Source organism: Acinonyx jubatus, chromosome D3, assembly GCF_027475565.1.
Source record: "Acinonyx jubatus isolate Ajub_Pintada_27869175 chromosome D3, VMU_Ajub_asm_v1.0, whole genome shotgun sequence".
NCBI lineage: Eukaryota > Metazoa > Chordata > Mammalia > Carnivora > Felidae > Acinonyx > Acinonyx jubatus.
In genome coordinates, this window is record NC_069392.1 from 66,886,212 (window position 1) to 66,913,046 (window position 26,835).

The 26,835-nt window shown below is 55.2% G+C and overlaps 1 protein-coding gene and 1 long non-coding RNA gene across 12 annotated transcripts in view; one reads left to right on the forward strand and one right to left on the reverse strand.

The window, feature by feature from the left end:
* Positions 1-26,835, forward strand: part of CTIF (cap binding complex dependent translation initiation factor) — a 292,743-nt gene that overhangs the window by 207,112 nt on the left and 58,796 nt on the right. The window lies entirely within an intron of this gene.
* LOC128312323 (uncharacterized) lies at positions 6,872-10,387 on the reverse strand. The gene is made up of 3 exons (XR_008291446.1): positions 9,726-10,387; positions 8,090-8,322; positions 6,872-7,109 (listed from the first exon to the last, which is right to left on the reverse strand). It is a non-coding gene; the product is annotated as an uncharacterized LOC128312323 (long non-coding RNA).

A 26,835-nucleotide genomic window follows, 5' to 3' on the forward strand; every position in this document is an offset into this window, starting at 1 on the left:
CAGCGGGAGCTGGCGGCATAGGGGGAGGGACGGGCTCTGACGTAGAGGGTGCTGTGGCAGAGGTGGGAGAGCTACCCCCCAAGCTGGGGTGCAGACCCCTTGGAGCGTAACTGGGGCCAGGCGGAGGTCAAAGGACCTTTCACCCTTCCCAGCCAGACTCAGCATCGTCAGCTCCAGGAACCCAGAACACTGCCCTCATGAGCCATGATGATGCCAGGGACCCTAGGGTTTCAGTAGACCCCCTGTCACCAGTCCCACAGCCCAGAAATGGTCCCCAATTTTTACATCAAAACCGAGTCTTTTTGCCTTAAACGTGGTCCTTTCCCTAGTGTTCTTGTAAACAAAATTCTACTTATTATAATAACAGACATTTCTTAAATGCATCAGATCAGTGCCTCTCATCAGAGCAGCGCTTCTCAAACTTGAACGTGCTTTTGAATCACACGGGATTTCATTTAAATGCAGATTCTGGTTTGGAAGCTCTGAGTGCAGCCCGAGAGTTTGCAGGTCCAACACGTTCCTGGGTGCTGGTGGCCCAGAGACCTCACACTCTGAGTGGCAAGGCATTGTATCAGATGACTGGTGGTTTGTCGGTGATGGCTCAGTGTCACAAATAGGCCAACTGAGGCACAGTCTTTTAGTGGTGTGATCGTGCAATGTGGGAATCTGGCCTGGCAATGGTGAGTTTCAGCCATCAGGTTTTCGTTAGGCCGGTGGTTCTCGGCCTAGCTGCCCGTGAGAATCGTATGGACAGGAGCTTGTAAGATACACTGTTGCAGGCGTCCTACCCCAGACCAGGCGAATTCCATTCTCCAGGGACAGGCTGGCCTTCCTTTTGAAAGAACTCCCCCGTGATTCTGCTGTGTAGCTGGCCGAGCACCGCTGTCAGGAAGACACTTCAGAGATGCCCTGACTATGCCACTGTTGTCACTTACGAACCAGCTGGCCCTGCCTGTCATCCCGTGAGCCAGTCGAGAAATTTGTACCAGGTACTGGACTCTTTGCTGAGTAGTGTGGAAAGACGCGGAGCTCGAGCTGGTGGGAGAACACCAAAGCAGGAGACGGGGCAGCTGAGACAGTCCCTTCACCTTGCCTGGCCTCGGGTTCCCCTCCGGGCAGTGAGGAAGCTGTTCTGGATCATCCCGGGGGCCCTTTCTTGTACTCCTCTCCCCCATTCTGGGGTTCCTCCTGGAGCACCTCCACACTAACCAAGTCATCCCGGTGGGAGCCCAGAGCTGCCTCTCCTCGCCACTGGCCCTACTTCTCTCTGTCCTCAGATTGTCTCCCCACGTCCTTTTTCTTTTTCTTGGCCTCCGACGTTTGTCAGGGCAGTGATCGTACGTTCCAGGAGAAGGACCTCACTCTCAGCCCACGTTGTCGGGAGTGGGCCAGAGGCCGGACCACCCAGTAAAGCTGGGAAGTCGATTTGTTTCACTGCCCAGCCCGCCTCACTCCCCCTCTCCCACCCAGCCCCTGACTTCGTGTTTGTGGGGTTCCACACCCACTGGAGTGTGTGCGCGATGCTTTCTGACTTCCAGGAGAATATGGGTTGCCCAGGACCTCTGGGTTATGGAAGTCACCAAAACTCGCCTTGATCGTCACCAGGGAATAGTGGAATGATAATAGGGTGGAGGGGTGGCGGGGGAGGCTCCAGCTTCACCCAGGGAAGAATGAGCATGCCTCTTTTATGGGACCTTTGGAATGAGAGGAATTGGAGGCCTGAGCCCCCTCCACCCGGCACTGCCCTGTCACCACCCCAAGCCTTCCACTTGGGCTCAGGGAGTGCTCCTTCTCCGAGATATGCCTGGGTAGTACAAGTTCAAGCCCTCCTCTGTTGAAATGTGTGCCCTGTTTAGCCAAGAGGTGTCTGCATCTGAGCTATGCAGAGCGAAGTATTATTAGAGCAGGCATCAGTGTGTCTGTAATTGACCCCAGCTCTCCCTAGCAACCGTTGCCAACAACACATCTAACAGAAGGATGCGATACCTTTTTTGAAAAAAAAAAAAAAAAACAACTCATCCCAACTCAAGTCGTAAACACAGCGGGGCTGTTGTGAAAAAATGCCAACTCGCAATCTGGCATCTGACCAGATTTCAAAATAAATTGCTCTCCACCAGCACCTTCTATAAGATTGTCTTTTAAAAAGCTGGCCTCAAGCTAGAGAGCAGATAAACCCTTGTGTTTCAGGCGAGGTCACCAGTAAGCACTGTGTTTGGAGCTTTTGAAACACGGAAACTCCACTGAGTGGTGCCTGGGGGCTGCACAGGGCTTCTGCGGGGTCTCTGGGAGTGGCTTCAACTGTGGGTTTAGGCCCAGAAGATACACTCAAGACTCCCTGGTCTGGCTGCTCTATGAGTAAGTCAGAACATAATATGCGTCTTCAGGGTTTGAGTGACACATACACCCTATTCCTGCCCCATTTCTCTCAAACTCTGCCCCCTGTCTTGGTCCCACAGTTGCTGGCTTGGGGCCAGCACTGGCACTGGGCCATCCCTCAAACTCCACTCATCAGGGAGAACCTCCTTCTCTCCTGGTTATCTCAAGGTTTTGGGAAAATGAAACTTGTTCCTCTCCACTTGGAGCCTCGAGTTCCTAACTCCCATCTTTTACAGGGGGGAGGGAGGAGAGGAGCTAACACTGATTCTTGGGGTTGTAACCAGTTCTAAATGTAAGCTGCTCAAGAGCAGAAGTCCTGGCTGAGTTAGCATTGGTCCCCAGCTCCTGGCCTCATGACTTGGACGTAGTAGGTGCTCGGGAAATGCTCGTAGGGGAAAGACGGAGCCCTCAGTATTAGGCCCCAGTGCTCTCTGGTGTATGATGAGCTTCTCCACTCCTGAGCACCTTGTGAGTGAATGCCAAGACTCTCTTCGAGCCGGGTTCCGGGGCAGGAATCTTTCCCCATGTTCACAGATGAGAAAAGTGTCTCAGGAAAGCTACGAGCTTTACCCAAAGTCATAGGGCTGGATGAGAGCCACCAGCCCGCCACCCTGGCTCCCATGCCACTGCCCAGATAAGGTGTAAGGGCCAGAAAGTTGGGAAAATCAGGAATCTGTCTCATGAAGCTATCCGTGGGGATTCCAAAATCCACCCTTCTGGAATAATCCCACTGCCTTTCCAGCAAGCAGTCTCTGAGTCTGAGCTTTCTGGGCCACTGGAGGGCTGGGGGTGTCTGAGGAAACACCTTTACATCGCCATTTGCTTTATCCAGATGAACCACACAGCTGCTATTCCTGAGGTGAGGCCCGGTTCTCCCCCTTGAACCCTCTCTCTCTGCTTAGACCTCCCTTACTTCTGCATGCCCACCGCTGAGCCGACGTGCACTCCAGGCATGTAAACTAATTTTACTGTTGGCCCAAGCCAGGCATACCCAGGGATAGAAGCACATTGTTCTGTGCATTCCAGAGCTTGAGCAAAGCCCTGGGCTGTACCCACCCCGAGTTCCCCTCCACTGGTTGCTAGAAATCAAGAGGGGATAAAGCAAAGGGCTCACAGGCAAACGCAGGCAGCTTTCCCTGTGGGCAGATTGTGGATGGTGTTTGCACAGACCCACAAAAAGGTCTTTTTCTCTTAAAAAAAAAAAAAATGTCGCCCCACCTGCTGGCTGGTGTCAGCACCCTGAGTCATTCTGCCCATGCTGGAGTCCTTGCCCTGTGAGGGCCATGCAGAGTCGGCACACGCATTCCCCCCAAATGGTGGGCACCAGGCAAGCCTGCCTCGCGTGTCACGGGAGACCCCAGGACCTTGACCTTCTGCAAAGGAGGCTGCAGCAGGCACAGCTACCCCACCAGGGAGAGCCGGTGCTTGGCTGATACCAAAGCTCCAGTCCACCCTACCGGAATCAGAGACAGCTACTTGTTGCCCACGCTTGCTCTGGAATGAGCAGATCGTACCTTCTTTCTGGCAGCCCTCATTTCTTCCTCTCAACAAACACGTAATGAAGCCTTTGCTGGCTACCTTCCACAGTGGCAGAGCCCGTATATGGGTCATCTCTGCTAACCTGCCCACCCCTCTGGTCCTCTTCTCCCACTTGGTGCAGGTGAGGGTAGCGTCCAAAGCCTGAGTGTCTTTTCCGAGGAGGCTCCAGCTGCCTCTGACTGTTCAACATGGTGTGGGGTGGAGGGGAAGCAGGAGGTGGCTTCCAAAAGTGCTGAATCTAAGGCCCCGTCTAAAACTTTGGAATACTGAGTGGGACAGAAGCCGCCTGTAATTTTGACAGGAAAAAAAAAAGCAGTTTGAATTTTTAATTGGAACATAAGCAGAGAGAAGAAAGTGATCATTGACCCTCAGTAAGTCCCAGAAGGAGCCCAGAACAGCGGCTTGCTCATTACGGTTTTCTTGTTGGAGGCTGTGTCCCCTGGTGCCTTGGGAGCAAAGACTGTGTCCTTGTCATCCTTGTGTCCCGCCCCCGCCCCCCCCCCCCCCCCCCACTGCCGTGCCATCCCGTAGCAGGTACTCAGCAAGCATCAGATGGTTGGTTCAGGAGTTCAGCCTAGCGGGGACAAAGGAACATTGGTGGCAACAGAAGGGAATAGTTCAGTGTCCTGCTCCCGCCCATCTCTGGGCCAGGGGAACTTTACCCGAGTCAGGGATTATTTCACCATCACCTGTGTTTCTTGCCAGGCCGTGTCCTCCTCCCTGCACAGCCTCACCCCCACCCCCGGCTTCATTTTCCCTGCTAAATCCCCTCATAGAACTTGGCTGGGCGCTTCCCCGTCTGAGGCTGCCATGCCGAGGCAGGCCCTGCCGATAAGTGGGTTATCGGAGAAGACCAGCTCGGGTGTCCTGGGCCCCAGAGGGTCACCCCTGGCTGGCTGGCGGCTCACCCCCAGCACCTCCTCCTTCCCCCTTCCCAGAGCCAGGCCAGCAGGAGACAGCAGATCCTCCCCACAGCTCAGCGAGCGCCCGGCCCCCAGCCGCCGCTGGGAATCTGAGCTATGCTAAGCCGCTCCAGATCACGGCATCGCTGCCCTGCCCAGGCACGGCCGGCCCAGACAGGGCGCCTCTACCTGCCGTGGCCGCCTCTGGAAAGCTGGCACTGCCTGGGCCGATGGAAAAAATCTCCCTGCAGGTTATGTAACTGCTCACCACCCTGTCCCTGGCTCCCCAGGGAGGCTCCCCAGCCACCACCAAGGAAGAGGGGCCCTCCCCAAGGCAGGGAGGGGATGGCGGCCGAAGGTCATTCTTTCAAAGAGAAGTAAATAGTCTTGAGGGATTGTCTAAGCTCCTCCTCAAGGAGTCCCCAGGACTGCTGTTCCCTATGGCTTGCAGAGCTCAAAGGCCCACCCCAGCCGCATGGCCTAGCAGGGCGAGGAAGGCTTGCCAAGGGAGCTGGGCTCCGCAGGAGGGGCTGAGAAGCAGAGAGGGAAGGAGGGTTTTATGGTTGGCTTGTTTGGTTTGGATTGGTTGGTTGTTTTTGTTTTTGTTTTTTTTCATTTGGCCTTGTTTTCTTGTGATAAAGTATATGCAACATAAAATGTACCATTTGGGCCATGTTTTAAGTGCACAACTGAGTGGCACCAAGCACAGCCAGAAGGTTGCACAGCCACTCCCACCATCCACCCCCAGAACCTCTCATCGTCCCAAACAGAAGCCCTGTGGCCGCCAGGCAGTAACCCCCCGGCCCCCCAGCCCCCTCACCTTCTATCAACGTGGCTCTCGTGCTCTTACACATATCCCACAGAAGTGGGATCATAAAATAGCCGTCCTTCTGTGTCTGGCTTATTACACTTAGCAAAACGGTTTCGAGGTTCATCTATGCAGGATCATGTGTCAGAACTTCCTTCCTTGTCCCAGGCGAATAATATTCCATGGGTGTGGTTACACCACGTTCTGTTTATCCGTTTATCTGTTTATCGATGGGCACTGGGGTTGTTTCCTCTTCTGGCTTTCGTGAGTAGCACCATCATGAATGTGTACGTACAAGTATCTGTTTGGCCCCTTCTTTCAATCTTTTGGAAAATATACCTAGAAGTAGAATTGCTGAATCACGTGGAAATGCTACTTTTAACTTTTTAGGAACTGCCAAACTGTTTTCTGGGAGGTTCGTTTTTGATGGGGGAAATGTAATGAGTGAAGACCCAAAGAAATGGTGCAGGTGAGAGACAGTGGGGAGACTGGCCTGCAGTCAAGGTGTAAGTGGAGAGCTGGAAGAAGTCCATAAGGTGGAACAAAAGGGTTTGGACTTTATGAAGTTGGACCAGGGAGCCCTTGTTGGTTCTTGAGGTGTAGCATGCCCAGGTTATCTAAAAATCACAGAACAGGGGCGCCTGGGTAGCTCAGTCGGTTAAGCAACCGACTCTTGATTTGGGCTCAGGTCTTGTTCTCATGGTTCGTGGGTTCAAGTCCCACATCGGGCTCTGTGTTGATAGTGTGGAGCCTGCTTCGGAGTCTCCCTCCCTCTCTCTCTGCCCCTCCCCCGTTCATTCTCTCTCTCTCTCTCTCTCTCTCTCTCTCTCTCTCTCTTTCTCTCTCTCTCTCTCCCACTGTCTCTCTCTCTCAAAAATAAATAAATAAACATGTAAAAAAATTATTTTTTAATCACAGAACAGCATGGACCTGAAGGCAGGACCTATAGAGTACCCACCCAACCCATTCATCCTGTAGATGCAAGACCAGAGGCCCAGGAAGGTTAACAGAAGCTGTGCTTTGGGAAGACGCGTGTGATGGGTTATAGGATGTTACTCTTGGAAATCTCTTACATTAGAGAACCAGGGGTTTTAGGTGGCCACAGTCGTCTCTTTGTAAAGAGAGCACACGCAGATTGGAGCCCTCCCCTCAGAGATCTAAGCTGCGGGGGGCAACGCCTCGTTCCCCCGCCCTCCCCCCCAGAGCCCACTCCCCAGCCCTTGGTGCATGGAACCCTCGCATTCCAGCCACCCCCCCCACCCCACAATCCAGAGGCTGGAAGCTGGGGTTGCCTGCTGCGGGGCCAGCGGGCCAGCATGAAAGATGTACCATTCTTCCTCTGCTCTCCATCCTTCTCAAGTGCCAAGAGCTTCAAGAGCAAGGAGTCAGTAGAGAATCTTTAAACTGAGGCCCCCATATGAACAGGCTTCCTAGCCAAGGGCACGTGACCTCTGTTCCAGTGGGGGCACGGAGCACGTAGCCACCTGCCGAGAGAATGAACAGGACTCTGTCCAGTCTGTCCCCCACCCTTGCCCACCCCACCCCCGCGCCCTTCCCATGCTGCTCCCGCACATCTCCCCTCCCCACTCCTTCCCCTGTCCCTGCGCGCACGGGCTGTGTTCTGGATGCCTGGTGTGGGTGAGGGTGACTTATCAAGTTAGGAGTTGGGGGCACAGAAAAAGGACGACAGGACAGTGATGTAAACGGCCAGCAAGGGGGTCACACTTGGTTTGAACTCGCTGCTTTCAGGGCAGCTGGCTTGCATCTCCCGAGACAGATAAGAGGTCCCTGTAAGTGGACAGAAGTCTTCCCAGCTCCCCTCCAGATGGCCGCTGAGCAATCACCGGGCATCTCGGAATACAGAGTGCAATGCAAGGAAGCAGGTGGGGGGTTTTCTGTGCCTCCATTGCTTCTGGGCCAAGGGGCATCGTGAGAACAATGCAAAACGATGAGAGGCCCCGTTGCTAGTTTCTTCTAGACTTTTCCCCATTTGGTGCATCTCTGTCCAGAAGACATGGTGACACTCAATCATGAAACAGAGGCTGGATTGTGTGGCCCCTCAAGGTCACCTTCCAGCATAGGAACTCTGGGGGCAGCCTCAGAACCATCAACCCAGGAAGTGCACCCTTCACCCAGGAAGTGAACCCAAAGTTCAGAATCAGGGCTCCCTGTGCCCTGAGTCTCCATCCCTACGGCCTCATGCCTGGAGTTGAGTCTTCAGGGAGAAACAGTCCCAGCCCCTTCCTGGCCCCACCTCAACCCCAGTTGCAGTCAACAGTGCCAAGAAGAGGGTGGGCTGCCCCTTTAGGGGAGCAACTTACGCCTTTGGTGTCCTTCCAGATACTAGTACACAGAGGGCAGTCATCTCTGATACGTGGAGACAGACATGCTCGGTCAAGAGCAGTCCCCTCCTGGGGTGGCCACCCAGCCCTGGGGAAGCCCCTTGCCTCCCAGATCAACCTACTGTTGACAGTCCCAGCTACGACTAGCCAGGTTCCAGAGAGGTTGCGACACCATGTATGTACGTATGCCTGGATCATTTGCATACGGACCGATGAAGCAGAGAGGACCCAAGAGTCACCACGCTACCGTGTAGTGCCCAGATGGGCCTCTGAACAGGGGTGATACCCAAGTGGGGGTAGTAGCATGGGTGGGATTTGGGGCTGGCTGGACTCCATCGAAAGCTTCTGGATATACCTGTAATCGGAATAAGCCTATTCTTGAGCAGCTGCATATAAATCAGAGCTCCACATGTTGGACTTGCCACCGACCCCCAGAGACGGTAGTTATTGCATTACTCTGGGTGTTGAAAACGTCTGACGAAAGGAATAGTGTCTCTAATGCAGCGTAGAAGCAGAGTCACCTGGAACTCAGCCTGCAGGCCATAGAGACTCCCTCTGGATGACTTCCTGCCTTGTGGCATAAGAAACCATTGATGAAGCCCAGAGTCCAACCCCCACCCGGTCTAACATCTCACCCTGGTTCTGGTACCGCTCAGCTGGCGACTTTGGGCCCATCTCACACGCCAGCCACCCTCCACTTAGTCTTCATTAAATGGGTAATAAAACCTGTGTCCTGCACCTGCTTACCCCACAGACATAATCATGGTTAAAATCTATTGGAACACGGATCATTTTGTCTGTGGCTCTTAAGGCTCTTCCTCCAAGAGGAACTTCTGAATTTCATAAAATCATGTTTCTCTTTTTGCGTTCTTTTTTCTTTCTATTATTATTCGAGTTTCCTAGGAGAGGCCCCACACAGACCTTCTACAAGCCTAGGGGCCACCGACTCACACTAGGACTTGGGATTCAGCGATGGCACTGTGGATAACCCAGGGATCCAGCAGCAAGGAAAGCCCTCACGGGGACCCCGGGGCTGGCATTGTGTCCCTGCTGGGTGCCCCATGCTCAGCACCATTAAACCCCAGCAAAGCAGGGGCCACTGGCCTCTACCAGGTATTTAGAAATCTGCTGGAGGGGCAAGGCCAGCTCAACTGGAGAGAAGTTTAGATAAAGTCAGAGGAGGGGGCAAGGCTTTTACGTGCTAGCACCTAGGGAAGACTTCCTGGAGGAGGGGGCATGAAACAAAGAGGCAGGATTTGGAGAGCCCGAGGGAAACGTGGAAGGAGCCAGAGCAAAGGCTTGTAGATGAGAGGAGCTGGGGGGGGGGGGGGAGGCAGGCCACAGTTGTGTGGGATGAGGCACGTGTTGCCCTGCGAGCCTGGCAAGGGTGTCTGGATAGCGCTGGGGGCTCCCCCAGTGTCAGCAAGCCCCGGTGTGAGGCTGCCCAGCCAGGCCGTGACCCCAGGCCACAGTAACCACACTGGCCCTTTCATTTGCTGGCACTTGCTTTTTGCCTTCGCAGGCCAAGACGGTTTTAACCCAGAACTAAAACTTCTCCTTTAAGAGCAACGAGTCCCTGCCAACCTTGGGCCTCAGTCCATCTTGGGCAAGAGGCAGAAAGGACCACTGCCTCTGGGGCCCAGGCCAGCCTGCTGGGGTGCGGCGGGGGGGGGGGGGGGGGTGGCTCCGGACGCCCGGGTGTCACTGAGGCGGATAGTCTGGGGCCTGGCAGTCAGGGGCAGGGTCCCAGGTGCCTACCTCGTGTGGCTCACTCAGCCCCTCTCTGTGGATCGGCTGCCCCCGAGGGCAGCCTGTAGGTGGGTGCCCTCGCGCTTATCTACACGCAGACGTGCAGCGTCATGCTATCTTATTGTCCCCTCCTCCTGCAGCAGCCACTTAGCCCACAGGGAGGGAGCAGGCTGTGCGTGAGGCCGCGGGGCCAGGCAGTGTCACAAAGCCTACCCATTCTTATCTCCCCCTCCTCTGCAGGAACCCCTACTCCTCCTCCCCCAGCACATATTTTCTGGCCTGCCTCAAGGGTTAGGGCAGGAGACAGAAGTCTGAAGCCAGCATCTGGCCTAGCTCCACCCACTGTGGACCTCGGTGTTCTCATGTGGTCTGGGGGTTGGCTTCCCCGCTGTGCAGCAGGGCTCATGGTTCCTTCTGTCTGGCTCCCTCAGCCCCTCGGGCGCCTTGGGCTTGTGAAGGTTGAGTGGGGGTCCAGGACCGAGGAGAGCCTAGAAAATATTTGGGAGACACCTAGGGGCAGGAAGAAAAGCTGGGGCACTGCTCTGTAGGGGACTTACAGGTGTGGTATAGGAGACCCCCCCCCCGCCCCCCACGGCTGCAGCGTGCTCAGCTCTAGCCCCTGCCCTGCATTTCTCTAGCTGGGTGACCTCAGGCCAGTCCTCTCACCCTTCTGGTGGCTTCCTCACCTGTAAAATAAGGGGGTCAGAAGGGCGATTTCCAAGTCTGTGTCTCTGTGTCTGTTATTCTAAAGCAGACATGCCGGCCCCATACGGAGTGCCTGTTAATTGCCCGCTGCCGACTGATTGGTCAGTGGGTTGACCAGAGTGAAGGGCGGACCCCATGTCACCCTCTCCCCACCGGCGGTGGCGGGGGGTGGGGGTGGGGGGGGGTGGGGGGTGGGGGGAGGTCTGCGGTCCGGTCTGCTCCTCCCTGCCCTCCCGGCCTCGTCTGCAGAGTCCAGTGCCCTCCTGGCGGGAAGGGCAGCCTGCAGGGGGCGCCAGCGCGCAAGGCTGGCCTCACCTGCCTGCAGGCCCCTCCCAGGCCAGCCCAGCATCTTGGCATCCTGGGGGCTTTCCCATTGGGAAGATTGAAGCCATATGATGGCATCTCTGCCACAAAGCCACCTTCCCCTGTGCAATTTCCAGCCCTTCGAGGGGCCCCATCCCTGAGTCCAGCAACCTCAGTTTGAGGGTCCCTTCCAGACCTCTGCGGCAAGCCAGAATAGCGCTCACTCCCCCGGCGTCTGGGTGTTCCTGTCAGCTGTCTGGCTGGGGGCCCTTTTTCCTCCTCCCTTTCATCCGGGCAGTGTCTCTGCAGGCATTCAGCGTGCACTGGCTGGGAGCAGACACCGCCCCCTAAGTACCCATTAGAGTTTTGTGAGGTGGGTGTTCATACTACCCATGGGTGAAGAAAGTTCCAGAAAGCTTAGGAAACAGACCTGAAGTCGTGTAGCCTGTGAGTGACAGAAGCAGAACCAGACCCTAGTCCCCGTTGTGCCCTGTACCCCTCGCCTCCTCAGAATGTGTGCCGCCCGAGTGCCTCTGTTGGCTGAAGTGTATTTGTGTTTGGGGACAGGGCCGGGCCAGGTATAAGGTGGAGGACAGGTGGTGAGGAACGAGATTAGAAGATGCCTTTGAGGTGACAGGGTTGACCAGAGCCTCCTCCCCGCAGACTAAACAATAGCTGAGTGATCTCCCCACTGTCATCGTATGGCCGAAAGCATCGAGACAGTTTCCAGACGAGAGCTCAGGGGTCCGCTGCTCCCTGTGTGTCTCGGGGGGGCACGGGGCAGGGGTGCCTCTTCCCACCAAGCTGCAAGACAAGCAACAAGGTGGCTCCTTGTTCTCCCAGCCAGCCTCAGCTTCTCCCCTGTGGCCGTCCCACTCATGGGTTTCTAGCCCATCACCCTGGTGATTCATGAAACAAAGGCAAAGAGAAGAAAACTCAGTGTGCTTTGATTTGTTCCTATTCGACGACCCTGGGGTCTAGAGGCCGCAGCTCTGGGGACAAGTGGGTCCCGGTGAGTGGGCACCACTGGTGCCCTGGGTGGTTGGGCACCTGTGAGCACCCCTTCTGTTGGCAGACCCCGAGGTCAGGTGGCAGGCTGATGAGTCTCCTGTGTCAGGCCCCAGCAACGGAAGCCTGGAGGAAGTGGGTCGCGTCTCCGATGGGGCCTTGTGCCTCTATCAGCTGTCTAGGCTGGAGGCGGGGGTGGCGGCACCTTTAACCGGTCCCTTCCTCTCTCTGGCTGCCCACCAAGCCACAGAGAACAGGGCATCAGGCCTGCAAAGGGAAAAGGAACGAGAGACAGCGAGCCTGCATGCTGTCTCATTTCTAATGCTCTAAATTATTGAGAAGTGAGGACCCAGGGGCGTGAGCCTAGGCAGTCTGGGTTGCTCAATCCCGAAGGAGCCCTGCTAAGGTTTCCCCGGCACACAGCCCAGAGTGTCACCCCAGAGAAAGGGCCACGTTGTGAAAAGCCACCTTCGCTGCCGCTGCCATGCCTTCCCTTGTTTTTAAACTCCCCCCGTACCGCTTGATTTATTATGACCCCGATGCACTTCAGCAGCTGCGGCTTCATTTCAGAACCAGGTTAAGTAGCCCAGGGTTCAAAACGGAAAAGGTCGGAAGGGGGGCTGCGGGAAGGCGAGGGACACTTAATACAGTGCATTCCCACGCACACCTCTGCCGCCCCGGCTTCGTGTGCATCCTCTGCCTGCAAATGTGCTGCGGCCACACAGACACTTTGGCTCCTCTGCCTTATAAAAGGGAAGCTCGAAAATGTGGTGCGTTGGCACATTGCAGCTGGCTCCGCCGTGCTTCCTCTCCCTCTGGCCCGGACAGAGAGGCAGCGTTCTTGAGAGCTGCTTGGAATGAGAGCCCCACGGGGGCAAGATGGCCCGACGCCAGTGCAGCTTAACAAGCATCTATTGAGCACCCTCTGTGTACCTAAGGGGCAGGGTGGTGGGGTGGGGCGAGTGCAGATAGGCTCAGAAGCCCCATCGGTCCCTTCCCCGGGGCCCTGGGCTCCCTTCTCTCGCCTCACCCCTTCCTGGCTAGTACGGCTTCCCAGCATGCAGAACGGACAAGACGTGTTTTAGAAGACCCCCATCCCTGCCTTCGTGGGGCTTCTGGCTTTTCAAGCCCCCTTCTTATTGTCAGGCTCCCAAATGACCCCAGAGGTCTTGCTTGCAAAAGTTTGTTCTCTGGACTTTGTGTTTTCCCCGTCTGCTCTACCCTCCCAGTGCCTCCTGGCTCTGGCCCCAGCGCCAGCCCCTGTCTGTCCCTGCAAACACAAGTCAGCTGTGTGTGCAGACAAAGCCTTGCATCGCAGTGTGGGGGCCAGGCTTGCACAAGGGACATTTCCAGGGAACTCTGGGGGCGGTGGCTGGGAGGGCAGAGGCGGCTGTCTGATAGCAGGGACTCGGCGTCACCGTCTAGGGGACTTGGCCGGGTCCCAGGGGCCAGTGGCTGTGGGTGGTGACTGGGAGAGGCGGCTAGGCTGGAAGAAATCTGCTGTTTGAGAAGTGTAGGAAATGGTCTGGAGAGAGAGATAACAGCCCTTTCTCTGTGTGTCTGTGTGTGTCTGCGTCTGCCGGCCAGGGTGGCTGGAGCCAGCCGGTCTGAGGCCGTATCTAGTGAGATTTTTGTCCTGGGTTGTGAAAGTGACCTATGGAGCCAGCAGCAGGGTTCAGGGCCTGGGAGAGAAGACATGTGGCCCTCCCCCTCGTCTTGTGTTCCTCTCTCTATGCTCCTCCTCCCCGCCACCCCCCACCAAAGGGTAGGGAGGGGGCAAGGCTGGCGAGAAAGAACATCCTTAGTGCAGTGGAAATGGTTAAAAGGCCTGGTTTCGTCTCGACTGTATTACTAACTTGACATATGAACTTGGATACATCCCCCAATATTTCTGGCTCTCAGGCTCATTGGCTGTAAAATGACGATTGTTTATATCTGCCCTGCATATCACACAGGGTGGTTGGAAGGATCTTCTGAAATAAGGATGATGTGAAAACTTTGTAAACTGTGAAGGGCTGCGTAAACGTAAAGAGTTGTAATGATTAAAATTGCTTCGCATCCACAAGGGCCTCTGAATAAAGACCTGGCTCAAAGAACGTGGCAGTGAACCGTAGGGAGGAGGTGGGCTATGGAAGGTTTCCAGGGGGCAGTTGGTAGGTCATGGGTTCCATGCGGGAACCTGGACCCCGGGCAGGAAGGGAGGAGGCAGCTATCGGCAGCTCTCTGCAGGTGGGAGTGTTGGTCGCAAGTTTGTTGACCTAAGTAAGAGGTGGCCTGGGTTCCATGCATGTCTCCAGGGAGACAAGGAAAACTGTGAGAAACCCCTCACCCACTGGGGGCTCAGGGCCATTGCCTGGCCTGGAGGATAAAGTCCAAGCTGTTGCACAGGGACGAGGGTAACTTTGCTTTCCTTTCTTCACCTCCACTGTCCAAGTTAGCCAGGTCACTCTGTCCCCCCCGGCCCCTCCCCATCCTGACCTGGAAATCAGCCGCCTCTGGTGTAGAAAGTGCAGGAAAGAGCCTGCAGAGGTGACGGGACTCTTAGGCCAAGAGAAGCTGGGCTATTTAAAGTGTGCAGCGCCCTGGGGGCACAAATGCCACCCACCCCTAAGGCCCTCTCAGCCTCCAGCTTCCCCTCCCTTGGCCCAGATCCCGGGGCCTCTGGGCACCCCGAGGGCCACAGGTCAGGTGCCAGGGGATCTGGGAGGCTGCAGGCCCGCAGCTCCTGGGGCTGGCATGGAGTGGCTCGACCTCACCTCCGGCTTGGGTTCCCTCCTGTGAGCCTCTGGGCTGAGTTGGCGGGGCCACACAGACTCCTTGGCTCCCTGTGCCTTATAAACGGGGCCGGGGCTGTGTGTGGAGCTTACAGGAGGAATGCCTGGCGCCTGCGGCCCAGGGCAGCTGCTGCCCCCCCCCCCCCGCCCCTCCCTGCTGGCCAACGCGCCACCAGCCTCGGGGAACCAGAGCCAGCCCAGGGCAGGATTGGGAAGTGGGGAGCTTTGCCTGGCAGGCCCTTTCCCCCTGCTCTGGCCTGCCTTCCCAGCACACCCCAGATTACAGTAGGGGTTTCTCCTTTTCCCCCAGTTAACCTTTACCTGGCCTAGGCCCTGACCCGTCCGTGAGTGACGCAGTCTGCTGTCTCTCCTCTCCTCTCCGCGGAATGAAGAGGGACCGGAGGCCGGCCTGGCACATGCAGGTGCCACACAGGCCCTCGCACTTGGGGACGGGCTGAGGGGGCCTTCGCTAAGCGGTTCCCGGGTGCCAGGCCTGGAACCAAAGCTGGTCTACACGGGGAGCTGCACCGGTACGGTTTATGTATGCCGACTCCTCCAGCTACCCTCCCCGGGAAGGACTGGCCGTTGTTCTGAGCCTGCATCCTTCCTACTCTCTTGGCATTAAATTGTCCTTTCTTTTATGAAATGATGGATGAACGCTTTTTAAAAAAAAATCCCCAGCAAAATAAAACATTGGCAACCCTCAAATCTTTCTGATCCAAGAAACCCTGGAGCCCACGCCCAGCCCCCTAGCTGATGTCCAGAACTGCACAGATCAGCCGGGCATCCAGCTGTCCAGGCACAGGGGAGCCCCAAGGCCTGCTGGGTGGGAGGAGTTGATGAGTGAGTGGGGTATCACCTGGGGAGCTGGGACAGGGAACTCCTGAACCTGGGGCTGCGTGTGGGTTTGCAGCCCACCCCACCTGCTCTGTTCTCTCGGCTCGAGATGCTTCCTCCCATGTGGCTGGGACTGCGGTGTCCCAGCTGCCCACCACCCTCTGCCGCTGTTGGCTGCCGCCGTCCCTGCAGGCCTGGGGAAACCCAGAGATGCTGCGCAGGCTGCCCTCGGTCGAACACAGCACGCTGACTCCTGACTCCAGTTACCCGGTCAGCACACCCTGCACTCCCAGTCTCCTTCTGCAGCAGGACCGAGGAAAGGCAGGATGAAGAGTTTGGGAGGAAAAAGGTGTCCCCGTGGGGGAGGAGAGGTGTGATTGGGGGCCTTCACTCGGGCAATGGCTCCGGGACCTGAGGGTCGGGGCGGTGATCTGAAAGCGATCTCAGGGTTGACTCTGAGTGACCTGTTGAATACAGGAAGCAAGAAAGAGTGACTTGGCAAGTTTCCAGCTTGGGTGCCTGCAAGGACCCCTTCACTGAACACGGGTCAGCGCCGTGAGTGCAGGACGCTTGGGTCGGAGTGAGCACGTATACATGTGCTTATGTGTGTACGTGTGAACAGCCGCTCCGTGCGTGCTCAGGGAAAGCCACACTATCACCCTCACTCCTCAGAAGTGGTCACGTCCAATATCTTCCCATCCTTCCTCGTAAACACACTGCAAGGAGACCAGCCTTTGGCCATTTGCTGCTTGTGGAAGGAAGCACCAGGTTTTCCACGCGGGGTCCATTTCAGATAAACGTGAGCCGTCCGCAGGTGGACGGGTTTGTGCCGGAGGAAATCCTGCCCCCAGCCTGGAGATGCCAGGAGGCTCCAGGAGTGCAGACAGCAGTGTGGGGCGTGGTGATGCAGCAAGGGCACAGAGACCACTTCATGAAAGGACACCCCGGGTCAGGTTTCGCTTTCTGCAATTTTTCTAATTTTGTAGTCACTTAAAGCCACCGTAGCGGAGTTTAGGTTTGGAGACTGTGAGAGTGAGAAACATGAGTCTTCTGTGCCCTCCTTCTGCCTTTCTATGAGCTGTTTTCATTAAAGGAAGAGAAGGAGGGAGGGAGGGAGGGAGTAAAAAGGGAAAGAAAGAAAAGAGAAGAGAAGCCTATCCCAGTGTCTGGTTTGGCCAGAAGCAAGGATCCGGCGTGGGGGGGCCGGGAGGATGCTACTTGTAACTAAGCATCATTCAGCAGATAGGTTAAGGCCTCCCGGGCCCGGGAGGGAGCAGCCTAAGAGCCGGGCTGGAGTCGGAGCTACATTCCTGCCCAGGTTCAGAGCCCAGCTCCACACTCACGCCGCGCAGCTTTAGACAAGGGACCTAATCGTTCTGTCTCCGAGTGATGGGGGTGATGCTGGTGCTGTTAGGAGGACTGAATGAGGTGCTGCCTGTAAAGATTTAAGGCGGTGCCTGCCACGCAGTGAACCCTCAGTAAATCCCAGCTGCGCTGGAGAGCACGGCCGTCACTGCACCGGTGCCCAGTGCCGAGCAGGGACTGGGTGGGACTGGAGTCTGGATCAGTGAGCGGTGCCGTCCTAAGTCAGGGTTTCCCCTCTGGCCGTTCCTGCCCGGAGCTAGATCAGAATGCCTGGGGCACAGAGCCTAAGGCTGGAACTCAGAAGGGACAGGAAGGACCCAGCCCAGCTGTACTCCCTCCTGGGCCTCACCCCGGTGGAGCCCAGGGGCCTTCCTCTTCTCTCTTCCAAGATCATTGCCACCACCCCCCAGCCCCCGGCAGCCGCGGCTGACTCCGTGAAACCTTCTGCTTGGAGGCAGCCGATGGACTGGATGACCTCCGCGTCCCTTCCCTCCCTGCGCTGTAGTAAATCTCCCTTCCCTCACCCTGTCACTCAGTCTGTGGCCTGCTGGGGACCACAGCCTGCCCATATGGTTCAGCTGGCGGCTTGGGAGGGGCCCTGGGGATGGAACTTTGTTGGAGCCTCCAGACCATTGAGGGAGGGGCGGGGCTGGGGTCAGGACAACAGCAGTGCCTTTCCCTGGCTCTCTGGGAGCAGCTGTGAGGGGCGCCGGCAGGGACCAGTGACCAAGATCCCCTCCCCTCCTCCCCCCACCAGCCCCATCTTGCTGTTTGTGAGGGATGAAGTCAGGGCAGCCAGGCCGGACTGCGGCCACGTTGGTTCGCATCTTAAGTATCAAAAGAGAGAGAAAGCAGAGGGGGGAGGGAGGGAGGTGACCCCTATCTGTCCGAAGAATAAAACCGTGGACTGGCAGGGGCTTTGACAAGTAATTCTTTCTCTGCGGGCTGCTCTGACACCTGGCCGTGTGGCCCAGCTCTAGACCTCAAGTGCAGCACGGCTGCTCCCAAGCCAGGTGCTGCAGCAATGGACCATGACAGGCCCCAGCTCTTGGTCTCCTGGGTCTTCCGTCTTGCTGGGGATTTCCCCCTCCGAGGAAGGAAGAAGGGGCAAGAGGCGTGTGTGTGTGTGTGTGTGTGTGTGTGTGTGTGCGCGCGCGCGCGCGTGTGTGCGTGTGTGTATGTGTGTGTGTGTGATTGTGTTGCCACGTTACACATTCCAGCTCCCAGACAAGCGTGTGTCTGGCTGCTCGCTGTCTGCTTTTCTTCCAAAGGGTGGTTTGCAGTTTAGATTAAGGGCTCCTGGCTATAAATGGTATTTTTCTCAGCCCCCACCCCAACTCATCCCCCTGTGCCTCCACCCCGCACACCGCTTCCCTGGGCCCTAGAGGGGACTGGCAAAGCCGAAAGGGGGGCCCCACAGCCCTGTGCATTTGGGTATCTGTCTTTCTCACCTCTGTGGTGGAGGAAGGGGGAAGGAGGAGGGGAAGGAGGAGAAGGAGGATCTCAGCGTGGGGCGAGGGTAGAGCCAGACACTGCTGCCCAGCAAATGCTCTGGGAGAGCAGTTCTGATGACCTTGACTGGGAGCTCCCCCTTTCTCAAGGTCTCTCAGCGAGAGCTCCCACAGGACATGAATGGATGGCTGACCCTTTGACCTTCGGGTTGGAGAAGGAGAAACCTGAGTTTTTTGGATTTGTCCCGTTCTAGGAGGAGGGTTAGTAAGGTTCATGACCCTGCTCTGGAACCCCAGCTTTGAGGGCAGAGTCTCAGTCTGAGCGCTTCATATGTAATGTGTGGCCATGCCCCCTGAGGACGGGCACACAGACTTCTGGCAGGACTCAGGATACCGAGTTCTAGGTCTCCCTCTGTCCCCTATTCTGAGAGGGAGTCGGTGAGCCGGCTCTTTTCCCTGGCCTCGCCTGTAAATGAATGCCTTGAAGCATCAGTGGGCCTCTCAGGGCTAACAGTGAGTCCCGTGACCGCACTGCTGGGAAGAATTCACGGACCTGGAGGGGGTCAGGGGAGCAGGGACAACAGCCAGAAAGTGCAGTGGCGGCCCTTGTAGACAAGGTTCCTAAGTCCGGGAGAGGCAGAGATGTGACTACAGTAGGGACCCCCAGATCATTTTCTTTGGGTTTGAGGCTATATTAGCTGACTTTTTTACTTTCCTGTAACATGGAGTAGGGAGTCCTACGGGCCTGGGTTCAAATTCCAAGTCTATTATTTAGTAGCCATGTGATCTTGGATGTGTTTCTGAATCCTTCCTAAGCCTCAGTTTCCTTGCCGGTAACGTGGGGGGGGATAGTCATATGGCATAGGGTGGCTGGGGAGATTAAGTGGGGTTACACACGTGAAGGACTTTAGTACAATCCTGACCCTCCGTATGTGCTCATAATGCTGGCAGTGCTTCAACTGGACTTTGCTGGGGATAAGAGTGAAAGGAATTTGTGATTCCAATCGATGCATCTTGCGTGCACCAATACCATGGGTCAAGTCCTGTGGGAGGCTCTGGGGAGATACAATCAAGTATCAGTCAGGAACGTTCCGTGCTCGTGGATCGTAAGGCCCAGTATTAAAATGTCCGTTCTTCCCAAATTGATCTCTACATTCAACACCATCCCAGTCAAAATTCTAGCAGGCTTTTTAGTAGAAACTGGCAAGCTGCTTTTGAAATGCAGTAGAGGGGCGCCTGGGTGGCTCCGTCGGTTAAGCGTCCGACTTCAGCTCAGGTCATGATCTCACGGTCTGTGAGTTCAAGCCCCGCGTCGGGCTCTGGGCTGACGGCTCAGAGCCTGGAGCCTGCTTCCGATTCTGTGTCTCCCTCTCTCTCTGCCCCTCCCCTGTTCATGCTCTGTCTCTCTCTGTCTCATAAATAAACGTTAAAAAAAAAAAAAAAAAGAAATGTAGTAGAGTTAGATCAGGGCTCAGCAAACTGCAGCCAAATCTGGCCCTCCTCTGTTTTTACAAATGAAGTTTTATTGGAACACACAAAAAAAAAAAAAAAAAAAGAAAAAAGAAAAAGAAGAAATGTATCTGGAATCACAAAGGACCTAGAATGTCCAAAGCGGTCTTGAAAAAGAAAAACAAAGTTGGAAGGGTAAATCAAGGGGCTGGTTTTTGCCTAAGGCTCCACTGGGTAGAGGAGACATCGGTGAGAGACCCATAGGCATGCAGGGCAGTGATTAAGAGTATCGATGTGAGGGACACCTGTGGATTGAGCGCCAACTTCGGCTCAGGTCATGATCTCACGGTTCGTGAGTTCAAGCCCCGCGTCGGGCTCTGTGCTGACAGCTCAGAGAGCCTGCTTTGGATTCTAGGTCTCCCTCTCTCCCTGCCCCTCCCCCATTCATGCTCGCTCACTCACTCTCTCTCTCTCTCAAAATAAATAAGCATTAAAAATTAAAAAAAAAAAAAAAAGCGTGTCTGTGAGAGCCTGACCCCCAGGCTTCCGAAGTCAGCTTTGCCATGTACAAGTTCATGACCTCGAGCAGGATACTTGCAACCTCTCTGTGGTCCGGGTTCTCTTTAAAATGCAGAAAATCCCAGTGCCCCTACCGTGGGGCTATTGTAAGATTAAACGAGGCAGTTTACTAATAAGGTCCATTCCACCAACAGAACACCAAGAATAGACTCCTTGCTTTGTTGTTTTGGAGCTCCTCATCTAAGTGAGGAAAACAAGACGAATATACACGTGGCCATATCTAGTGAGGGCCGTATGACTGGGACGCTGGTAATGCCCAGAAGATTCAGAGGGTGAGAAAGTCTTCAATGGGTTGGCGGCAGTCTTCAACGGGTACAATGAAACAGCAGAATCGGGTGTAGTTCACGTGTATGAACCGCCCTCAGCGCCCAAGGCTGTCAGGGGAGATGACACAGATGGAACGAGGACAGTTCCTGCCCGAGGCTCTCGTGGTCCTGCAGAAGAGACCAGACTCGAGGGGTAGCCACCTTTTCCCAAAGGATGAAGTGCCACAGCTGAGGACCCGAGGCCTGTGAGTCGGGCCCCTCCTTTTCCCGGACCCGGCCTGGGGAAGAGACTTGCCCGGGGTCGCTGGGCCGAGGGTCCAGTGTAAAGGAAGTGTCAAGCAGACTGGGAATGTCAACAAAGGTCCGAGGGCAAGGAACTGCAAAGGTGCTCCTGGGGCCTTGGGAGAAGGCTGTTTCTGGAGCCCTGAGTTCGAAACAGGCACTGTGGGCAGGGGGCGACCAGCAGGCTTGAGTCACCCAGGGGCAGGCTGCCAAGTCCAGCGGGACGCCCCACAGAGCCCTCTGGCCCGGGCCCAGCTCCGCCGCCCCTCCCCGGCCCCCGGATACACGTACCCCACCAGGCCTGGAGCCGTTTCCTGAAAGACTGAGAAAACGCCGGGACTGGAGGGGCCGCCTGGGCCGCCAGGGGCTGGGGCCCGGTCTCTCACGGAGGAGAGACGTGTGAGGGGAGGACGTGACCGGCAGCTCTCATTCTCAGAGGCCGGGGATTTCAGAGGAATGCAGCCAACTCCGGCTCTGAAGTTCCCACTTCAGACCTCGCCTGGCTGGAGCCAGGGCCACCTCCAGTCGCCACCCTGGAAATCGGAGAGGCACATCACAGGCCACGTCTGTGTGGGGGAACACGTCCTCCTTGTGGCTTCTGCGAGCTGGCCCACTTCCTGGTGTTCCCAAATGTACCTTCTCCTTCTGGAGGGCCCTGGGTTCACCTCTAACAGCTTCCCCCCCATCTCTGTTCTGCCCGCACACGCCGTCTGCCCAGGAGAGACTTGGCTCCTGGAAACGACCTCCTAGGAATGTCACGACTCAGTCTTTGAGGTCATGAGCAGACCTGGGGGAGGAAGACGAGTTCTATACGAACTGTACCCAGTGGCTCAAGCCAGGCCGAGGCATGGACGCCTGTCCACAGGTAACCCCACACGTCTGCTTTTTTTGGCTCGTCCGTCTGTGAGAGCCACACCCTGGACTAGTGAGGAAACTGAGGCGGGAGAGGGCTGGGATTTGCCCAGGGCCCTCCGGTAAGATAGAGGCCGAGCGGGGTCTAGGTCTCCTTAGACCGCTGCTCTTTCAAACCGTGTTTGTCGTTTTCACTTTCCATTTTGTTCTTTTCTCATCTTCTCCCTTCTGAAGATGAAAGGCAAGTTCTGGACAAGCTGGCAGGGCCCTTAGAGACCCAGAGAGGAGAGGAGAGGAGCTGTGTCGCCAAGTCAGGTCCCCTACCCACCCCCACCCACCATGATGGGGGGAAATTGCACCCCCCTGCTCAGCCTGGCCCTGGGGGTCCCCCCATCTTCATGTAAAGCGTCCAGCTCACCTAAGGATAAACAGCATCCCTCCGGGCCTCCTTGCAGCCTGTTGCTGCCTCAATTGTATCTTCTGTCCTAGCTTTGTCTTCTTTAGAGCTTCCCTCCTAAGAGGTTTCTCTGGGTCCCACTGATCCTGCTTGTGTCACATCCATTTTCCCAGATTTCCTGGAATCTTCTCTCCCTAGCACCTTTCCAGTCACCCTTCTCTGGGCACTTGGCTTTTGCTAGCTGGTTCCTTCGCTTCATTTCACTGGTCCCTTCCTCTCTCTCTAGCAAAAACTTAGACAATTTTGTCCACTCAGCATTCAAGAAATGTTTATTAAGGGTCTGTTGTGTGTCAGGTGCTAGGCTGGGCCCTGGGCTCTGGGCTCCGTGGGATTCAGCAGGGAACAAAACAACTAAACAGCTTGCTTTCATGGAGCTTACGTTCTAATGAGAAGGGGACAGTGAACATCAAGACAATAGATCCAATAGATCAATCAATAATTTTTTAATTTCTTTAATGTTTTATTTATTTTTGAGACAGAGACAGAGCATGAGCGGGGGGGGGGGCGGGGCAGAGAGAGAGGGAGACATAGAATCCGAAGCAGGCTCCAGGCTCTGAGCTGTCAGCACAGAGCCCGACGCGGGGCTTGAATTCAAAAACTGCGAGATCATGACCTGAGCCGAAGTCAGACGAGACCGTGGAGGAAATGGAACAGTATATCAGGGGTGCAGTTTTAAATACAGCAATTGGGAAAGGGCTCATTGAGGTGACCTTTGGACAGACATGAAGGAGTGAACCATGCAGCACTAGGCAAAGTGAAACAGCAGTGCAAAGGCCCTGAGGCAGGAGGAGGCCTTCCCCATGGAGGAACAGCAAGGAGGCCAGGGGATGGGAATTATGGGAGGTAAGCAGGTCAGAGCCATGGCAGGACTTACCTTGTATGGGGATCTGTAGGCTGTCATGAAGATGGCATATCTACTCTGAGCAGGATGGAATGCCTCAGAAGGTTTTGAGCAGGGAAGGCAAGATCTGACTTAGGTCTTAGCAGGATCGTCTGGGCTGCTGGGTTGAGAGTAGTCAGAAAAAGGTGGGGTCGACTCAGTTAAACCAGCTTGAAGGCTTTAGGGAGGGTCTAAATGAGCATTGATGGGGAACCGATCAGGGTAGAGAGACAGAGCAGAGTCTGGATGGACTGTGAAGGAAGAGCTAACGGGATTCACTGAAGGATGGGATGTAGGTACGAGGAAGAATGTTTGAGTTAAGGGTGATCCGAGGCTTGGAGCCTGGACAACAAGAAGAGGGGCTCCCACTCCCTGAGAAGGAAGGACGATGGGAGGAGTCAGTGTGGAGGGTAGAACCAGGAGCACGCTACTGGAGACCTCACGTTTCGAAATCCACAATCCACAGAAGATGGACACGTCCAGTGTCCAGAGGGGTGATCTGGACAGAAATAAGCCTCCAAGAGCCATTAGGTGGCATAAAACCACCAGACTGAATGAGATCTCCAAAGGAATGAGGGTAGATGCTAAAAAGGCCACCTGCTTTAGAGCAGAACCTGTGTTTGCCTCTGTCCACCAGTCATAAGCCGACTGGTGCCCTAGCCACCTGCATGTGACCAAAGGCAAACTGGAGGGGACAGGCTGCAACCCTGCCCCACTCACCCCCCTCCCCCCTGTCCGGATCGCCTCCCGGGCTGGCACAGGGCAGGGCACAACAGGAGGCAATTCATTATGCTTGTAAATGAGAAGTCCTCTGCTAGAGAGAAACCAGGAGGCGCGGGCTGTAGCCCCATCACCTCTAAACCTCTTGACATTTCATGGGAAAATGGTGTCATTTTATCATTTCATTCCTTGGTGAGGCTTAAATTTCAGCTTCCGGAAAACTGACAGAGAGGCTGGGATGGGCGCCTAGGGCTATCTTTGCTCCGTGTGGCTTTATATAACTCAGACCTTTTCCCCACAGCCATTTGTAACTCTGGCTTCTGTGGGTGGTGCCAATACTATTAAGTATTTAGCGCCCACTATATTTTGTGCTCGGTATTTCTGACAAAATGTTTCCTGCCTCCATGGCAATCTCTCAGTAAACAGAATACGCTGGAGGAGGATGGCCTGGTGTGTGGCCATGGGCTCCAGCAGGCTGCTCGCGAACCCCTCCTCCCCTTTTCCTTTTTAATAATTATCCTGCTGATGTACCTCTTCCATCTACTTCTCCCTAAAAATCCCTCCCAAGCTCTCCTTTCGGGTCACAGGATAAATGCCCTGGCAGGAATAATGGAGTTCAAAATGTCCGCCCACCGCAGCGTTACTAGATTTGAGTGCCATTGGGTCCCGTCATTTCCCCGGGAAAATAGGGAAGGGCTTTTAGGGACAGCCTGAGTCCCAGAACGCCGATGCCCAGACCACAGGGACTATGCCGCTTAGCCCAGCCTTGCAAATAAGCAGTCCTGGAAGGTCTCCCAGCCAACCATGCCTACACAGCCCCGCCAGTGGGACACCGGAAATTGAGACAAATGGAGTTGGGGCTGCCGTTCTGCCTCTATTAACTTCTCTTCTGCTCTACGGAAGGTTTCATCCCCATCACCAGATGGAGGGGGTGGTACCCACACCACTAGGGATCCTTTGGGCCTGTCGACTGGCTCCCCACAGAAGTGCCATGGGGTGCTCTATCCCATTTACCCTGCCCTGCCATCTTTCTGCTCCCCACCCCTTCCTCCTAGAGATCGATAGTCAATACCTCTTGTATTTTTAATTTTTTTTTTAATATTTTATTTATTTTTGAGAAAGAGAGGACAAGCTGGGAAGGAACAGAGAGGGCGGGGGACAGAGGATCCAAAGCAGGCTCTGCACCAACAGCGGCGAGCCTGATGCGGGATTCGAACTCCTGAACCGTGAGACCGTGAGCTGAGCCGAAGTCGGATAGTCAACTGACTAAGCCACCCAGGCACCCCCGCCTCTTGTATTTTTTGCTGCTCCTTCAGTAGACTCATTCTTCCCAGCCAGGCCCAAAGCTGAAAGCAAGTTTGAGCTCTTGAACACTCTTAAGTCACGTCAGGCGAGGAATCGGCAGCATTCTAGCACAGCGGTGATGGAAAGATGGAGTGAGCAGGAGAGCCAGGTCTAAGAGACTCATGAGCTAAGTCTCTTAGCTAAGCTCCTCCCAGCAAACCAGGCTCCCCCGCAGGCCCCCCAAGGTGGGTGGGGGGGCCTTACGCCAAGAGGGGGTAGGTTTTGGCCGATGGTCCCAGAGATGGGAGCTCCAGCTGAGCGAGGGGGTTGACCTTTCAGTAGCCAACTGCGTGGGGTAGCAAGTAGAGAGAAAACTTGGAAGTAGAGGGAAGTTTGGGGACATTCCTCCCAGAATAGCTTTAAAAATAGGACAGCTTTACAAGCCACGTAGGATGATTGAAAGCAGGTGGGATTGGAGCAGATGCCCTCTGGAGATGCCTGTCAGACCCGGAGTTTGTCGAACTCTGTAGGTTTTCCTGATTGTTCAGCAAATCTCAGAATGCTGCTTAGGACATTCCTTCCCCCAGGCCCATTGCGCATACTGCCTTGGCGTCAGTGTGTGGCAGAGAAAGCCCATGAACATCTGGGAGGGAAGGAGGGAGGGAAGGAGGGATGGTACACAGATGGATGGAGTGTTGCAGACTCCAGATTAGCGGGCTGGGGTTCTACACGGGCTCTATGACAAAACGCAGAAATCACAAGCAGGCAGTCTTGCCTTCGCTTCCTGTGTTGGCTTTATCTAATGTTACTTTCATATTAGGACGAAGCCGTGTTTTGGACGCAGGTGGCATTATCTTGGCCAGGGATTTTGATCCTCAGCTGTCACAATTACCTTCTCCTCGAAAGATGGTGTGACCTGTCGGTGGGCTTTAGCTTCTCCCCCAGCCTCTCCCCATCTCTCCACGGTCGTCGGCTCCCATACAGACAGCTTCCTGAGGGTATGATGGCCCTAGTCAGGGCTGTTCTAAGGGAGTCCCCAAATTCAAGGAAGTCTACAGTGAATTCTTCCATCTGATGAAAATGCTTGTCGAGGGGCAAAAGAAAAAACAAAAATCACATCTTAGTTTTATTTATTTAAACCTCTTAAAATGGCTTGTAAAGAAAGAGGGGTCTGTAGTCTCCGGACTCTTTCAGATAGGCGGGTCCTACTTTTCCCCGGGAGCTCACACACCTGGAAGGTCTGACCAGACCTCCTTCCTCTGAGTCCCCAAAATGGGGTTTGGCACTGGGGTATACACCTCTTCTTTTTGGTCACTTGCTTAATGATTCAGAAACCCTGTCTCTTTGTGAAAGAGTTGAAGGTTTATGGATAATGGGATTTTCCTCCCCAGAAAGACGGAGTCCTAGCCGTCTCTGCCTTGAGCTGTTAGTCACCCACAGTGCTAAGGCAGGTGCTGTCTTTCAGGCACGAGCAGTCACGAGACCTGTATGCTTAGGGCAGAGGGGGAACACCCCCCTTCCGCCAGCCCCAAGAGACCAATTTTTAAAATGGCAAACATTTTCACTGTTCTGCTTTTTTTTTTAATTTAAGTTTTTATTTAAGTTTTTTAATTCAGTGAGGGTCTCTGCACAGAAAGAGGGGACTAGCTGGAGTTGGTTAGAGCAGAAAGCAGCTTATCAACATGGACAGTATTAAAAGGAAGAGACCAGGGGGCGCCTGGGTGGCTCATTCGGCTGAGCGTCCGACTTCGGCTCAGGTCATGATCTCCGGTTTGTGAGTTCGAGCCCCACGTCGGGCTCTGTGCTGACAGCTCAGAGCCTGGAGGCTACTTCGGATTCTATGTCTCCCTCTCTCTCTCTGCCCCTCCCCTGCTCACTCTCTGTCTCTCCCTCTCTCTCAAAAATAA